This window comes from Ranitomeya variabilis, chromosome 7, assembly GCF_051348905.1.
Source record: "Ranitomeya variabilis isolate aRanVar5 chromosome 7, aRanVar5.hap1, whole genome shotgun sequence".
In the NCBI taxonomy this organism is placed as follows: domain Eukaryota; kingdom Metazoa; phylum Chordata; class Amphibia; order Anura; family Dendrobatidae; genus Ranitomeya; species Ranitomeya variabilis.
The window spans coordinates 166,267,572-166,281,889 of record NC_135238.1 but is presented as its reverse complement, the minus strand read 5'-3'; the positions used below and the strand labels follow the sequence as shown (position 1 = coordinate 166,281,889).

The following is a 14,318-nucleotide window of genomic DNA, read 5'->3' as shown; positions in this document are numbered from 1 at the left end:
TAGGGTCCCGGAAGACCTCCGAGCCTACCCGTCATACGGGTGCGTCCTAGCCATATCATCTGGGGGACAAAGAAGAACATCATAATCGAGTTGTGAGGGAACTTCAGAAACTGACACAACAGTTGTGGAAGATTCAGGGGGGACCCTGTCAGGGGTGGGATCCTGACAGAGGCCTAGCAAACAGAAAGAACGTTACGGGACCGCGCCTGCACTTCATCGCGGCGGTACCCCAAGAAAGGACAAGAAGCGAGGTTTATTGTGCTGAGTGAGAAACGAGATCAACGCAACAAGGAGAAACACCAGTAGGAGTCGTGCTGTAAGACGAGGCAACATCCTACTGAGGCGTGCAGCCGGTGGCCAGAAACGCCGAGGAAGTATTGAGCTCCAGGCCTTACTTCAAACCTACGGCAGGACAGTCAGTTATAGGCGGGCTGTCTCACCCAACATCACCTAAGCAGACACAGGGGGCAACATTTGGAGAGGGGTGACTCTAGGGTCCCGGAAGACCTCCGAGCCTACCCGTCATACGGGTGCGTCCTAGCCATATCATCTGGGGGACGAAGAAGAACATCATAATCGAGTTGTGAGGGAACTTCAGAAACAGACACAACAGTTGTGAGGACTATCCCGTACGCACAGCAGGGAAGGACTGCAACACACTAGCGCTAGAAGGTAGGCACAGATTTCAACCTGCAAAGGGAACTCTGGAGGTGCCATCGGACCGGCCGGACTCAGGTAGCTCGGTTAACCATATTCCGGACTGAGGATCCTGAGGCCTTCAGTAAAGAGGTAAAGAGACTGCAACCTGGTGTCCTCGTTATTCACCGCGACCTACACCACATCATCACCTTCTCAACTTTCACTGGACGCCCCTCAGCAGGGTCACGGACCGGGCCTAGCCACCGTGACAACCCCAGAACCGAGACACAGAGGCCCGGTACCGGGTGCCCCTCGTCCCTGCGGCAGTGGGGGCGCTCCAGAAGCAAACTCTGTTACTTCACAGAGTCGAACAGAAGGGAAAACGCTGTGCCCTGTTAGCATCACAGGGGAACACAGCTGTCTAACAGAGCAAAAGCAGTGGTCAGGGAGCAGCAAGCACACAAACACCTCCTCTCCAGTGGAGCCGGAATTCTAATGGCTTTACGCCAGCCCTGAATTCACCATACAAACTCCTCACCAGAGGTGTCAGTATTCTAGTGGCTTATTTCAGCCGGACCCTGACCACAAGCAGACAAGACCACTGAGTAGCTAAAGCTCATAACATAAGCTGATACTAGTGCATGGCTGTGCAGCCATGTGAACCTTTTACAGCTGCAGCAACTTCAGGACCTTCCTAGAGGACCAATGGAAGCTGCTACAGTACCTGAGCAACTTCAGGACCTACCTAGAGGACCAATGGGAGCTGCCACAGTACCTGAGCATGTGACACCCGACCTCCAATGAGAGATCTTACCCCGGGCATGGTCAGAAGGGGAAAAGCAGGACTTAGTCCCAAAGATGTCTGCTCGCCGCTGACCAGTACTGGCTACAATGGCTGAGCCTGGAAAGGCAGCAGTAACCATCTGCACAGTATCAGGCTGAGCCAGACGCTGGGACCGACATCTCCGCTGAGCAGGCTCCACTGTGGCTGGAGAAGAATGGGAGACCGCAGCGGAGATGGTTCAAGATTCCCCCTGTGTAGAGGCGGGAACTCAACTCCTAACAAACAAGTCCATCTGAGGTGGGCAAATTTTCCTGCTATACTAATCCTGCAAAGTATTCTCAACAAGGATATATGATATGTAATGATATGGGATGGAATACGTGCTACTGATACAGAGGTTTGTGGGCCCTGGTTTAATCTGGGTTTCCCTCACCTTCTACAGTAGTACCTGCACCTCACCTTTGATCTTTGTCCCTGAAGCTAATCTGCTTAAGTGACAAACCGCACACTGCTGCAGAGTTGTTGAAAGGTCTAAAGGTACCTTCACACTAAACGACTTTGCAACGATAGCGATCCGTGACGTTGCAGCGTCCTGGATAGCGATATCGTTGTGTTTGACACGCAGCAGCGATCTGGATCCTGCTGTGATGTTGCTGAAAGTCCAGAACTTTATTTGGTCATCAGATCGGAGTGTATCGTCGTGTTTGACAGCAAAAGCAGCGATGTTTTACAATGGTAACCAGGGTAAATATCGGGTTACTAAGCGCAGGGCCGTGCTTAGTAACCCGATATTTACCCTGGTTACCATTGTAAAAGTAAAAAAAAAAACACTACATACTCACCCTCTGATGTCTGTCACGTCCCCCGGCGTCCGCGCTGCTGCTCAGAGCTTCCCGCACTGACTGAGTGCCGGCCGTAAAGTAAAAGCAGAGCACAGCGGTGACGTCACCGCTGCGCTCTGCTTTTAGTTTACGGCCGACACTCACAGTCAGTGCGGGAAGCAGACGGCGAGGGACGTGACACCGGAATGTGAGTATGTACTGTTTGGGTTTTTTTACATTTACGATGGTAACCAGGGTAAACATCGGGTTACTAAGCGCGGCCCTGCACTTAGTAACCCGATGTTTACCCTGGTTACCCGGGGACTTCGGCATTGTTGGTCGCTGGAGAGCTGTCTGTGTGACAGCTCTCCAGCGACCACACAGCGACGCTGCAGCGATCGGCATCGTTGTCGATATCGCTGCAGCGTCGCTTAGTGTGAAGGTAACTTTACAGACCAGACTGATCTGTGGCTGTTGCCCCTGAAACTATAATCAGGCATGGTCATGTGTGACAATGACCGTAATCTGGTGGCGGCTCTGAAGCTTGGCAACCTTGGACACGCACCATGCGTGGCCCACGTGCTCAACTTAGTAGCTCAGTGGTTTCTCAATACCTACCCAGGTCTTCCTGAGCTACTTGGAAAGTAGGCCGCTGCAGCTCTGACAGTGCTGCAGCAGAGCATTTGCAAATTCCAGCTCACCGACTGGTGTGCGACGTCATCACGCATTGGAACTCAACAATACATATATTGGCAAGGCTTTGTGAGCAGCAGAGGGCAGTAGTTGAATACCAGCTGCAACACGCTCATCAGTATTCAGGACAGCATCTTCACATAAGAGCTGGTGAGTGGGCATGGATGTCTGACATCTGTACGATTCTCCAAAAGTTTGAGTAGTCGACCAAGATGGTGAGCGGATATGATGCCATATTCAAAGTAACCATCCTGCTTCTCTGTCTCCCTAAATGCTCACTGCTCACAACTAGTGTTGAGCATTCCGATGCTGCAAGTATCGGGTATCGGCCGATACTTGCTGTATCGGAATTCCGATACCGGGATTCCGATACTCTTGTGGTATCGGGTATCGGGTATCGCAACAACACTAATGTTAAAATGTGTAAAAGAGAGAATTAAAATAAAAAATATCGCTATACTCACCTCTCCGACGCAGCCGGGACCTCAGCGAGGGAACCGGCAGCGTTGTTTGTTTAAAATTCGCGCTATTACTTGGTTACGTGAATTCCCGGCTTGTGATTGGTCAGGTCGGCCATGTTGCCGGGACGCGGACCAATCACAGCAAGCCGTGACGAAATTACGTCACGGCTTGCTGTGATTGGTCCGCGTCCCGGCAATATGGCCGCCCTGACCAATCACAAGCCGTGACGTCACGGGAGGCTGGACACGCGCCCATTTTAAAATGAGCGCGTCCAGCCTCCCGGCTTGTGATTGGTTGACCGCGGCGCAACCAATCACAAGCCGTGACGTCACGGGAGGCTGGACACGCGCCCATTTTAAAATGAGCGCGTCCAGCCTCCCGGCTTGTGATTGGTTGACCGCGGCGCAACCAATCACAAGCCGTGACGTCACGGGAGGCTGGACACGCGCCCATTTTAAAATGAGCGCGTGTCCAGCCTCCCGTGACGTCACGGCTTGTGATTGGTCAGGGCGGCCATATTGCCGGGACGCGGACCAATCACAGCAAGCCGTGACGTAATTTCGTCACGGCTTGCTGTGATTGGTCCGCGTCCCGGCAACATGGCCGACCTGACCAATCACAAGCCGGGAATTCACGTAACCAAGTAATAGCGCGAATTTTAAACAAACAACGCTGCCGGTTCCCTCGCTGAGGTCCCGGCTGCGTCGGAGAGGTGAGTATAGCGATATTTTTTATTTTAATTCTTTCTTTTACACATTTATATGGTTCCCAGGGCCTGAAGGAGAGTTTCCTCTCCTTCAGACCCTGGGAACCATCAGGAATACCGTCCGATACCTGAGTCCCATTGACTTGTATTGGTATCGGGTATCGGTATCGGATTGGATCCGATACTTTGCCGGTATCGGCCGATACTTTCCGATACCGATACTTTCAAGTATCGGACGGTATCGCTCAACACTACTCACAACTAAAGAGGCTTTGCAGGCAGAGCAAGTTGAGATGGAGCAAGAAACTATACAGGGTGATGTTACACAGCCCAGCCTCATCTCATCTTCTCAACACGGACTGGGTGATAATGAGGAGGAGGAACAGGAGCTGGTTGCCTGCGCTTTAGACGGTACTACCCACACCACCTTCATTCCGTCTTTTCAGCGTGGATGAACTGAGGATGAGGAGGAGATGATGGACAGTCGTCCTGTTGGTGGGGAAGGGAAGTCTTAGCTGTTGGCAGTCTGGCATACATGACTGAGTCTATGTGCTGACGCCTTCCCGTTACCCTCGCATTGTACACATTTTTGCCACCACGAATTACTGGTTTGTCACCCTTCTAGATTCATGCTACAAGGAGAACTTTTCATCTCTCCTTCTCATGGCGGAGAGGTCTAATAAAATGTTGCATTATCAGAAGGCCCTAGTTGAAGAATTATTAAAAGAATTCCCATCTGACAACGGTGGTGGCAGAGGTCACAGTTACTTGGACAACCAAGAAGTAGAGACGAGGGAGATACACACCAAATGCACCAGAGGTAGAGGAACACTATCACAGGTCTTCAACAGTTTTCTCATAACCTCTCATTGCTCAGGCCCTGATGCGTAGGGATACTCTGACAAAGAGGGAAAAGAAGAGTTTGTTGATGAAAACAAAGAAAAAATCTTATCAGTGCCGGTTCAGATTCCTTCTATATTCTGCAATAATACCTCTCTTATCTGCAATTTGTCTAGCTGTCTCAGTAGTGATTGCATATTACAGGCATCTAGTCTTGGATTATTGCTTTATAAATTATAATCCTTTCTTCTGCTTTTTTCCATGCACTCATTGACAGATTTGTGTTTTTTACGGTGATCTGTACTCAGAAATTCATCAAAGTAGGCAAACTTAACTGACTTAATATGTCCAATCACAGTTTCACTGTAGCAGCTCTATGTAAGAGGTAGTTGCGGGAGACTTTACTCTACTAGAGTTGGAATTACCTCTTCTGGAACCTCCAGTGGTTTGTTTCCATCCATTTCTGGGTGCTTCTTGAAGTATGTTTGGGGTCATTATCCTGCCTGATGACCTAGGATGCAAACCCAGATTTCTAACACTGGAAATTACATTGCGACCCTAAATCGTTTTGGAATTCTTCACATTTCATGATGCCTTGCACATAGTCAAGGCAACCAGGGCCAGAGGTAGCAAAATAGCTCCAAAATAACTTTGAACCTCCACTATATTTGACTGTAACTACTGTGCTCTTTTATTTGTAGGTCTCATTCCATTTACAGTAAACAGTAGAATGATGTGCTTTACCAAAAAGCTCTAAATTGGTCTAATCTGTACCCAAGATGCCTGCAGGCCTTCTAAAAATATCAGGGTCTGCCTAAGTGTGTCTTTCAGAGTCCCACTTTCATAAATTAATCAGGATGTGTCTGATCATGTCTCGCACACCATGTGACCAAACTAGTAAAAATTGAATTTTCTGGTGAATGTTTTTTTTTCATATAAATAACAGAAAAACTGACCGGCACATCAAGAACTAGTCTGAACAGGTGTATACAAAAAAAAACAACTTATATATATCAAAATACGAAAATGGTTGTACTCAATTGTGTTAAAGCATGTTAATGCGAAATACATGAAATAGGAATAGCAAAATGGCTTTTGAAATTTAGGAAAAATACACGAGACATTTAGCACAAAATCCGGACAAATAGTGTGAGCCCATCCACCATCGTCAAGGTAATCTCAAGAATCGGATGGATCCGTAACCTAACTGCCCAGTGTGAACACTTACCTATGGCTAATATCTGAATGCATTTGTGAAAATAAACATCTCTCTTGGTAAAGCCTACATTTATGGGTTGTTCGAAACCTGATTTGATTAGATGTAGTTAAAATCACCACATGGTGAAGGGCGGAGTACTCAGTCAGAAAGCTTAGCATATGAATAGCAGAAAATCTGACCGGCACATCAATAACTAGTCTGAACAGGTTCATTCAAAAAAAACAACTTATATATCAAAATACGAAAATGGCCGCACTGAATTGTGTTAAAGCATGTCAATGTGAAATACATGAAGTAGGAATAGCAAAATGGCTTTTGAAATTTAGGCAAAATACACGAGATGTTTAGTATTTTCCCTAAATTTCAAAAGTCATTTAGAATTTTTTTTCATAACTGAAAGCAATGTGACAGTGCAAAAACGCAAAAAAAGCTGTGTGTGTGTGTGTGTGTGTGTGTGTGGGGGGGGGGTAGGGGCGCAGGAAAAATGATAGTTTCCCATTGACCAACATACTTGTTACTCGGGTCCAGCACCCAAGTATTATGATTTGCACGACTCGATTAAACCAGAAGCCGAGCATTTTTTTTGCTCGCTCATGACTAATAAGAATGAAATAATAAAACACAATGCAGCGAGGAGCACTGATGTCAATACACTTAAAGGCAGCTACTAGAGTTATAAAACTGGCACAAAAATGGACAAAGTGGGCACTGAAGGACATTATTGAAAAGGTTATTAAGCCTGACAGGGCACACCTGTGAAATGAAAACCATTTCCGGTGACTACCTCTTGAAGCTCATCAAGAGAATGACAAGAGTGTGCAAAGCAGTCATCAAAGCAAAGGGTGGCTACTTTGAAGAACCTAGAATATAAGACATATTTTCAGTTGTTTCACACTTTTTTTTTAAGTATATAATTCCACATGTGTTAATTCATAGTTTTGATGCCTTCAGTGTGAATTAACAATTTTCATAGTCCTGAAAATACAGAAAAATCTTTAAATGAGAAGGTGTGTCCAAACTTTTGGTCTGTACTGTAGATCATGGTGCCGCACATCAATTTCAGGTTACTCCAAATGTATTCTGAGCATCAGAACTGGTATCAAATTGGGCAGACAGTTGATTTTGATGATTTGAATAGGAAACTGATCTCACACCATTACATACATAGAGATGGCATGCAACAAATTCAGATCACTTTAGCCTTGTCCAAATGGGTTCTGGGCATCAGAACAGGTAGAAAAGTGGGCAAATAGCCAATTTACACAGATTAGAATTAGAAATTGGTGTTTTTCAGGGGTTAAATGACTTTGGGCCATTGATCTCACACGCCAATTGCATACATAGTTATGGCCAGCATCAAATTCAGGAAACTTCAGATTGGCACATATGGGTCCTGGGCATCAGAATTGGCATCAAAGTGGATTTGAAAAAGTAACTGGTGTTTTTCAGGGATTAAATGACTTTAAGCCACTGATCTCATGCCATAAATATACAGATGGTGATACCCCGCATCAAATTCAGGTCACTTCAGTCTATCCGATATGTGTTCTGAGCATCAGAACGGGCATCAAAGCTGGCAAATAGCCAATTTTCACATATTTTAATAAGTAACTGGTGTTTTTAAGGGGTTAAATGACTTTGGGATACTGATCTTGATTTGGGGGCATACTCCATGGGTGTGCAATCTGTTTAAGTGTCTCCTGTCAAATCTATGTATGTGCACATCGGCGGAGAAAATGAGGACACTTGACTGTCCCTCTCACTGGCTTCTTTAGCCCTAGGGAGTCTTAGCAGTATATTCGGATTGCCATACCTTCCTTCCAACGTAGTTTGAGTCCATCTTTCCCTGTAGCTTCACAGGCTGTGTACGCCCCAGGCCCCTGACGTCCATCTGGAGGTTGCCCCACGCAATTAGATGGAATCAGACGAAACGGTATTTTCAGCAATCCACTGCCCCATGTATTAGGGCCACGCTGTCCCTAGCAGCCTCTAGACTTAGGCCTGCTGCTTCACAAACTGCTCTCCATACACAAACTAGCCTTGTTACTTCCTGGACTTGCCACTAACTCTCAGTTAGGCTACTTTCACACTAGCGTCGGGCTCGGCCCGTCGCCGTGCGTCGGGCCGAGGTCCCCGACGCTAGCGTTGTCCCCGCCGCACAACGGGGGCAGCGGATGCATTTTTCCCACGCATCCGCTGCCCCATTGTGAGGTGCGGGGAAGTGCGGGGAGGTGGGGGCGGAGTTCCGGCCGCGCATGCGCGGTCGGAAAAAGCGGACCGTCGGGAGCAAAAAACGTTACATGTAGCGTTTTTTTCTCCCGACGGTCCGCTACCATACACCCAAGCGTCGCAAAACGGATTCACCGTTTGGCAATGCGTCGCAAATGCGTCGCTAATGTTACTCTATGACGAAAAAACGTATCCAGCAAAAACTTTTGCTGGATGCGGCGTTTCGCAAAAACGACGCATTTGCGACGTATTGCAGTTAACGCTAGTGTGAAAGTAGCCTTATCCCTTCCCAAACTGGGCCGGCCATTACAGTTAACCCTGTCTAAGCTAACTGCAGCCCCAGTGGGTATCATCCTTTTGTAACATTCTCAAACATCAAATGTATTTAACCCCTGTAGTGTCAGGGAGAAAACCACTGGCCCCCACTACTGCTACAGCTGCACAATAAGCTTTATTAGCAAAATCAGAACAAGCCGATCAATGTTCAGAAAACGTCTTATGAGGACTCTGAGCCTAGCATAGATAGGTGTGGTATAGAATGTCAGCATTTTGTATATCTTCATTGGATATTAATATCCTTAACAATCTCACACCCTCATTACATACATATGGATGGCCCGCATTAAATTATGGTTACTGTATCCCGGGCGAAATGTGTTCTGGGCATCAGAATGGGCATCAAAGCAATGAATAGCCAATTTTCACAGATTTGAATAAGTAAATGGTGTTTTCCAGGGGTTAAATGACTTTGGGCCACGGATCTCACATGACCAATACACAAAAAGTTATGATCTGCATAAAATTCAGGTAATTCCAGCCAGGCCCAAATGTGTTCTGGGCATGAAAACTAGCATCAAAGCAGGAAAATAGCTAATTTTCACAGAATTGAATAAGTAACTGGTGTTTTTCAGGGGTTAAACGATTTTGGGACACTGATATTACACCACCAATGCACAGATAGTCATGGCCCCCATGAAATTCATGTCACTCCAGCCTTGCCCAAATATTTTCTGGGCATCAGAACGGGCATCAAAGTGAGCAAATAGCCAAATTTCATAGATTTGAATAAGGAAATGGTATTTTTAAGGGGTTAAATGACTAAGCCACTGATCTCACATCACCATTACATACACAGTGATGGCCCACATCAAATTCAGGTTACTACAGTCTGGCACAAACTGGTCCTGGGCATCAGAATGGGCATCAAAGTCGGCAAATATTCAAATCTGTGAAAAGGGGTTACATGACTTTGGGCCACTGATCTCACACCAGAATTACATACATAGCGATGCCCCTCATAAAATTCAGGCCATTCCAGTCTGGCCCAAATGAGTTCTGGGCATGAGAACTGCCATCAAAGTGGGCTAATAGCTAATTTTCACAGATTTAAATAAGTAACTGGTGTTTTTCAGGAGTTACGTGGTTTGGGGATACTGATCTCACACCACCAGTGCATATTTAGTTATGGCTGGCATCAAATTCGGGTCACTCTAGCCTAGCAGAAATGTGTTCTGGGCATCAGAATGGGCATCAAAGCGAGCAAATAGCCAATTTTCACAGATTTGAATAAAAAAATGGTGTTTTTAAGGGGTTAAATGACTTTAAACCACTGATCTCACACCACCAATACACAGATAGAGATGGCCTGCATTAAATTCAGGTCACTCCAGCCTGGCCCAAATGTGTTCTGGGCATGAGAGCGGGCATCAAAGTGGGCAAATAGTCACGTTTCACAGATTTGAATAATGACTGGTGTTTTTCAGAGGTTAAATGAGTTACCTAAATATGATGCGGGCCATCATTATATATGAATCGGTGGTGTGAGATCAGTGGCCTGAATTCATTTAACTCTTTCACGACATGCGCCATACTAGTAAAGCACATGTCGTGTCTCCCCCTTTGATGTGGGCTCCTGTGGTGATCCCACATCTTTTCTGGCACATGTCAGCTGTTTTGAACAGCTCACATGTGACCGGAACAGCCGTGGGTGGAATCGCGATCCACCAGTGGCTATTAACCCGTTAAATGCCGCTGTCACACTGACAGCGGCATTTAGCATGCACTTCTGGCAATCGCGCCAGAAATCTGCCCATCGGTGACCCTCGTCATGTGATCGTGGGTTGGCATGACAACCAGAGGTCTCCTGCAGACCTCTATGGTTGGCAATGCGGGATTGCTATGAGTGGCGCCCGGTGGTCGGCACTCATAGCAAGTGTGTAATTCTGCTACATGCAGGCGATCTGATCATCGCCTGTATGTAGCAGAGCCGATCGGGTTATGGCAGCTTCTTGCCTTCCAAAAGCAAAAAAATGTTTTTAAAAATATTTAAAAAGTTAAAATATAAAAGTTTAAATTACCCCCCTTTCATCCCATTCAAAATAAAACAATAAAAAAATCAAAACATATTTGGTATCGCCGTTTTCAGAATTGCCCAATCTATCAATAAAAAAGATTAACCTGATCGCTAAACGGCTTAACATGAAAAAAGTTCTAGAATTAAGTTTTTTTGGTCGCCGCAACATTGCTTAAAATGCAATACCGGGCATTCAAAAAATTGTATCTACACTAAAATGGTATTATTAAAAATGTCAGCTAGCAAAAAATAAACCCTCACCCAACCGTAGATCACGAAAAATGGAGACGCTACGGGTCTCGGAAAATGACCCAAATTTTTATTTTTTTTTTTAACAAATTTTGGATTTTTTTTTCACCACTTAAATAAAAAAAGAACTAGACATGTTTGGTGTCTATGAACTTGTAATGACCTGAAGAATTACAATGGCAGGTCAGTTTTAGGCCATGTGCACATGTTCAGGATTTTTAGCGTTTTTTTCGCGTTTGTTCGCTATAAAAACGTGATAAAAACGCAAAAAAACCGCTAACATATGCCTACTATTATTTACAGTGTATTCCGCATTTTTTGTGCAAATGTTGCGATTTTTTCCGCGAAAAAATCGCATCGCGGAAAAAAAAGCAACATGTTCATTAAAAATGCGGAATTGCAGGGATTCCGCACACCTAGGGGTCCATTGATCTGCTTACTTCCTGCACGGGGCTGTGCACACCATGCGGGAAGTAAGCAGATTATGTGCGGTTGGTACCCAGGGTGGAGGAGAGGAGACTCTCCTCCACGCACTGGGCACCATATAATTGGTCAAAAATAAAAGAATTAAAATAAAAAATAGTCCTATACTCACCTGCGATGTCTTCCCGCCTCTGTGCTGCACGCTGCCGTTCGGTTCCTGTAGCTGGTGTGCGGTGAAGGACCCTGCTGATGACGTCACGGTCCTGTGATTGGTCGAGACCGGTCATGTGACCGCTCACGTGACCGTGACGTCATGGAAGGTCCTGCGCGCACACCATCTATACGGAACGGACGCCGGTGAGGAGATCAGCTGTCTGCGGGTGAGTATAAGCATTTTTTTTATTTTTTTTATTATTTTTAAACATTCTATCTTTTACTATAGATGCTGCAAAAGCAGCATCTATAGTAAAAAGTTGGTCACATTTGTCAAACAGTATGTTTGACAAGTGTGACCAACCTGTCAGTCAGTTTTCCAAGTGATGCTACAGATCGCTTGGAAAACTTTAGCATTCTGCAAGCTAATTACGCTTGCAGAATGCTAAAAAAACGCGAAAAAAACGGAAAAAAAACGCAAACAAAAAGGCGGATTTCTTGCAGAAAATTTCCGGTTTTCTTCAGGAAATTTCTGCAAGAAATCCGGACGTGTGCACATACCCTTAGCATTTGGTGATCATAGTAAAAAAAAATCCAAAAAAACGTTGTGGTATTGCACTTTTTTTGCAATTTCGCCATACTTGGAATTTTTTTTCCCATTTTTGAGTACACAATATGGTAAAACCAATGACGTTGCTCAAAACTGCAGCTCATCCTGCAAAAAACAAGCCCTCACATGGCCATATTGATGGAAAAATAAAGTTATGGCTTTGGGAAGAAGGGGAGCGAAAAACAGAATCGCAAAACGAAAACGAATACGAAAATGAAAAAGGGCTGCGGAGCGAAGCGGTTGTAGAGATCAGCATGGTAGTATTATTAATACTGTATATGCTGGTAATATTTGGTTATGGCTTATTTGTATTTGTCGGTAGTCTTGCAATATTATTATTTTGATATTATAATCATTTAATCTTATATAACAATATTATTGGTATTATTAGATATATTTGTCTTGTAGTGAACCTTGATTTCCTCCAGGCAGGGTACTATTAGTAATATGTCCCAATCTGGTGCTCTAGGGCAGGAACAGCATGGGCCTGTGTGATTTCAAATGCCAGGGCTGAATTTCAGTCCCAGTCCATCCTTGGTTATGATATATATACTGCTCAAAAAAATAAAGGGAATACTTAAATGACACAATGTAACTCCAAGTCAATCACACTTCTGTTAAAATCAACCTCTACAGTTACGAAGCAACACTGATTGTGAATCAATTTCTCCTGCTGTTGTGCAAATGGAACAGAAAACAGGTAGAAATGATAGTCAAGTAGCAAGATAACCCCTATAATGGAGTGATTCTGCAAGTGGTGACCACAGACCATTTCTCTGTTCTCATCCTTTTTGGCTGTTTTGGTCACTTTTGCTTTTTGGCATTGCTCTCACCCCTAGAGGTACAGTAGCATGAGGTGGTGTCTACAACCCACAGAACTTGCTCAGATAGTGCAGCTCATCCAGGATGGCACATCAATGTGAGCTGTGGTAAGAAGGGTAGCTGTGTCTGTCAGCACAGTGTCCAGAGCATAAAGCAGATACCAGGAGACAGGCCAGTACACCAAGAGACATGAAGGGGGCTATAGGAGGGCAACAACCCAGCAGCTGGACCATGACCTCCTCCTTTGTGTAAGGAGGAACAGTGCCAGAGCCGTGCAAAATGATTTCCAACATGCCACTAACATCCATGTTTCTGCTCAAACTGTCGGAAACAGACTCCATAAGGGTGGTATGAGGGCCCGACGTCCACAAGTGGGTGTTGTGCTTACAGTCCAACACCGTGCAGGGTGATTGGCATTTGTCAGAGAACAACAATATTGGCAGATTCAGCATTGGCACCCTGTGCTCTTTACGGATGAGAGCAGATCACACTGAGCACATGTGACAGACATGACAGAGCCTGGAGACTCCGTGGAGAATGTTCTGCTGCCTGCAACATTCTCCAGCATGACCGATTTGGCAGTGGGTCAGTAATGTTGTGGGGTGGCATTTCTTTGGAGGGCCGCACAGCCCTCTATGTGTTAGCCAGAGGTACCCTGGCTGTCATTAGGTACCAGGATGAGAGCCTCAGACCCATTGTGAGACCATCTACAGGTGCAGTTGGCCCTTGGTTCCTTCTGATGCAGGACAATGCCAAGCCTCATGTGGCTGAAGTGTGTCCTCAGTTCCTGAATAATGAATGCATTGGTGCTATGGACTGGTCAGCCCATTCCCCCGACCTGAATTTAATAGAGCACTCAGTGTCTGGTGGTGTATTCCTATGATCTGGAAGTTCTCACGCTCGCAGTGCAGTCAGAAAGTTCCTGGGAGTTCACAGCCAATGAATGGAGTTCAACTCCCTGACATCAGCTCAAGCTTTGCTCACGGCGCTCGTCATGTGTCAGAATATTACTTCTCTTCTACGGAGTGATAATAAAACATACAAAACCAAAGATAAAATGGATTTTGCAGCTAAAAATGTTAGGAAACATTCTTTCCTGTATAATGACTTGTATATAATGCAAAATGAAAAAGAGAAAAAAAATAAGAACCACTCTTGCCCCCTTTAATAGCCTGGCCATCTCACTGTATTTAACCGTCGCCTATGGACTACAGTAAATTAAATAATAGAGGGCAAAATAAAACTCTACCCAGTGGTATGCACTGGTAGGTAAATGAAGATAAGAAAAATGTGTGGATATCTCCCGCACTGCTGT

The 14,318-nt window shown here is 45.4% G+C and overlaps 1 long non-coding RNA gene across 1 annotated transcript in view; it reads right to left on the bottom strand.

The window, feature by feature from the left end:
- The window catches only part of LOC143784233 (uncharacterized), a 75,232-nt gene extending 67,209 nt beyond the window's left edge, over positions 1 to 8,023 (bottom strand). The window contains exon 1 of the long non-coding RNA XR_013217744.1: positions 7,978 to 8,023. This is a non-coding gene — a long non-coding RNA (uncharacterized LOC143784233). The remainder of the gene's footprint in view (positions 1 to 7,977) is intronic.
- Between the last annotated feature and the right edge of the window lie 6,295 nt (positions 8,024 to 14,318).